Raw genomic sequence first — 4164 nt, forward strand, 5'->3', positions numbered from 1 at the left:
ATTCCTCACCTTGAGGTCTGGTTCAGGCAGGTGCTGAAAGGTGAATGATGGATGCTTGAGTGAGGGAGTTTTTTGCTCCAAGCACTCCCCGTCCTTTATAGGATGATACAGGTTTTATGCAGGTCCTTTCTCCCAGGCTCTCAAAGGATGTGAAATATTTGGATGTCAACTTTGCTCATAAAGGGTTTCAGAATCAGACGGATGACTGTATCTCAGGCAGCATCTTCTAGATTCTCTCTGAGGAGCTCCCAACGTGTTCAGGTGGGAGGCCTCAGTGTGTCGTAGAAAACACAATGTAATACAATCTCTCTTTTTGTGGATTTACTGTAATTTATTGAGTAAATCCTCAGTAAATTCTACCGTCCCAATCTGGGTAGTCTGTAGGTCACTTTTTCCACTTGTAGGTCTCACGTGCTGGCCTCAGGAAGATGGCCAGGGGCAGGGGCAGTGAGTGCTGCTCAATGAGACCTAAAGGCAGCTCTCACTATCTTCCTCATATTGCATAAACACAGCCTGCAGATTCAGCTTCTCATAGAGCACCTTCCCCCGGGCTACCTTCTCAGCCACTTTCTTCTGCCCATAGTTCTCCTGCACCATCTGGTGCTCTTCTGGACAAGCCATTGCAGATACTAAAGCCCCAGCCAGCTGCATTTGCTGCCCTGGATGTGAGTGCCAATCGTGCCCACCACAATGGAGTACCCAGAGAGGTCAAGGTAATCATCCTGAATCTGAAGGAGCTCCCTCATCTCCAGCAGGATCTTCTTATCATTGGAATGTCCCTTCTCTCATCAGTGCTCACCATGTAAGTGGCAGCAACTACAGGAAGGGGAAAGGAGTAGAAAGCTGTCTTGTGCTTGACAATAGATTGATACCACTTTTCAGTGAAACTGCCAAGATCCACATTGCCTTGTGGGGCTGTGATGAGGTCCAGGATTTGTTCAGTCTCTCAGTCTGATAGCAACTTTACAGGAAGAACCCAATCAGGTTCAGGATATAGGGCTGCTCCTGGCAGTAGGGCTTCAGCAGTTGGTAGACACATGCTTCCAGAAGCATGTATTATTAATGATACCCAAACCTATCTTTGGCTTCTGATAACAACAGATCTGTTCCCATCAGGTGAGGAATGAATTCACAATGTCATCTGACACTGGAAAGAAAGCTTGGAGCATTTCCATATCCAAGCCTACAGCCATGGCCCGCTGGAGACTATCAGCATCCAGCTTTCTGGGTTTCAGCAGATCCTGGAATGTTACCAGCACCATCATACCCTGCTGGTCCTTGCCTCCAGTGACAGGGTACTCCAGAACCTTTTTGAGGGCAAAGAACATCTCCTATTTCTGGGTGCTCCATGTCATCCTCACTCAGCACCCTGACAATCTAGGAGAAGTATTGGATCAAATTCTGCTCTTTTTTGTTGTTGTTGTTGTCAAAAACATCCAATTTCTGGTCTCCATTCATTCTGAGGGAGGAGTAAAGTACTCTGTTGATGGATGTGGGTTCTTGGCCCCGTAATACGATCTTAACTCTACATTCCCCCAACAGCCATTCTGGAGAGTCCCCAGACATGAGCCCAGGCACTAACCCAGAGCTGCGGGTGTGGTGAGTGTGGGGTGAATGAACACTGGGCAGGCAGCTATTTTACTTGTGTCACCACAATACTTTCAAACTAAAATGGATACAAAGTGGACAGAATTATTAAAAGAAACTTGCATGGACATACACTGTGGATTTGAGTTAACTTATTAAATGGCCACTCTGAATTTAGTACAAAAGAAGTTCAAGGTATTGTTTTGGTCTCAGGAGGAGAGAGGCTACTTTATTTTAACATAATTTCTGACACACATGATCCAGTCTGGTGCGATCCAGACTCAGTCCTTTAGTGAAAAGTGAGGTCAGTGTGCACAGAGGCCTGGGGAAAAGAAATCGAGTTAAGGTACTAGACTGGGAAACACAGTCCTGTTTCCTTCTGAATGGATGCACAGTGGTGCTGGAAAACCATCTGGAGAAATGTAACCCCAGGAGTAATAGCATGCTGTAATGCATTTGATTAAAAAGAGGAAGAAAAAGCCATGGTGTGTGTGATTCTCATGCTAGGAATGGGGAGCAGGCGGCCTGCAAGTCGTGGTCCACGGAGATTTCGCCTGGATTACTTTAAAAGCACTTTTGCAGAGCCAAGCAAATGAAAGTCATGTGTTTATTCATCAAGGAGACCTTCTCTTGGGAATATTTTATTTGCAGTTGTATAAAGAGACAAAACCTCCACATTTTTAATCTTCCAGGCAAGAACTTTCAAGCACTGGAAAAGCAGTGACTGGAGAATGAGTTTGGATGTCTCAGAAATCCTGATAAAGTTCGGGAACTTGTCCAGGCTCTTTGAACTTTTTGGCTGTGTCCTATTGAATTCTCTGTCTGTTCTAGCAAGTTCACTTGCAGACATGGTGTTTTCATCAAGGTCTTGGCCCCAGAGAAGCAAAGGTAACAAACACTGAGACACTTAGTCTTGAGTGTGGGATGTCTGAACACTCCCATATTTCCTCAGGCTTCAGTGGGAGTTGGAGAGACATGCTGGGGTTATTTATTTCACCTGGGGGAAATCTTCTACCAATCAAAAATATCTTTGAGGTATTTTAGTGATCAGATTCCAAGCCTGTCAGTCAAGTGGTCTCAGGACAATGCAAAGGGTCTCATCATAACATCATGGGAAACACAGTCCTGGATGAGTGGAATGAGACATTCCCCTTCATTGTTTAGAATTTAGAAGGTGGGCACTCCAAGTCAAGATGCCAACACTGCTTTGTGCCTTTAGTTTGGACCATAGGAAACTGGGTTCAACCACAGATAGCCTACTACAGCAATTTGTGATTCTCTGTATAGACATGGTGACCTGTCCTGAGTTTCAGGGCCCTCGGCAATTGTTTTTAAATACATGAAGTCTAGAAAATTATGGAAAAGAGCTTTTTTTTTCACATCACATTTAATTTTGTATGCCATTGGAAACAAATGGAGCTGCTTTTGAGGTAATACAATTTAGGTAATATGCATTAGTTACCTATTGCTGCTTAACAAATCACCCCAGGATTTTGCAGATTAAAACAACAAATATCTATTGTCTTACAGTTTTGTGGATCAGAATCTAGGCATGGCTGATTTGGCTGGTTCTGCCTCAGGGTCTCTCAGGAGGTTGTGCTCAAGATGTCAGCTTGGGCTGCAGCCAACAGAAGACTTGCCTGGGGCTGGACGGTCTGTTTCCAAGGTGTTTCTGTTTCTGGGCCCATCGCATGGCAGTCGCAGGAGGCCTTGGCGCCTTGCCACACGGGCCTCTCCTTGGAGCCGCTTGAGAGTCCTCATGACATGGCAGCTGGCTTCCCCCAGAGTGAACAGAGGAGAGAGGGAGAGCAAGCGGGAAGCCCCAGTGCCTTGGTCAAATTTGGGGAGCCACACACTTTTCTCCCGCCATATTCTCTTCCTTAGAAGTGAGTCACTATGTACAGTATGCTTTTAAGGGGAGAAATGTTAATGCCCAGATTTTGCTGGGAGGGTCTCGAACAATTTGTGGAAATATTTTCAAATCAACACATCATGAACCTCAGAAGTCATTGACATGGATGTGAATCTCAAGTCCACCACTTACTAATTGTATCACTGGGGAAAGTCGATGAATCTCTGAGTTTCCATTTACTTGTATGAAGTGATATTCAAAAGACCTACTATGCAGTGTTATTTCGAGGATTAGAAATTATGCTTTGGAGTATTTCAAATAGCCTCTCACCTTTAGCTGGAGTCCAATAACAAGCAGATATGAGAATGAGAATGACAATGGTGATGAGTATGTTAAATGATCTTGGGAAAGTGAGACAATCTCTCTGAGCCACATTCGATGAATAATACCTACCTCCTGAGACAATTGCTAAGATTAAACACTATAGCTTTTGAGAAAACCGTTCCTGGAACAAAGTATGTTAGTTTTTTTTTGTCTTCTGAAGAAATGCTGTATTTTAGTTGTTCTTCCTACTAAAAACCCCATCATATTTAAAATGGAAACATTAGCTATCATTAATGTCATAAACACTAAAATCCTTCGAGTATACCCACTGAGAAAAAGAGTGAATTGACATTTTCAAATCTATCATCTGGACAAAAGCATTCATCTCTCCTCCGTTAGAG

The 4164-nt window shown here is 43.9% G+C and overlaps 1 pseudogene; it reads right to left on the reverse strand.

Moving 5' to 3' along the window:
- Positions 1-385: 385 nt before the first annotated feature.
- Positions 386-1500, reverse strand: LOC118979812 (farnesyl pyrophosphate synthase-like; annotated as a pseudogene).
- Between the last annotated feature and the right edge of the window lie 2664 nt (positions 1501-4164).

The sequence above is a fragment of the Sturnira hondurensis genome, unplaced genomic scaffold (genome assembly GCF_014824575.4).
Source record: "Sturnira hondurensis isolate 20B ecotype Veracruz unplaced genomic scaffold, ASM1482457v3 Scaffold0022566, whole genome shotgun sequence".
Lineage (NCBI taxonomy): Eukaryota > Metazoa > Chordata > Mammalia > Chiroptera > Phyllostomidae > Sturnira > Sturnira hondurensis.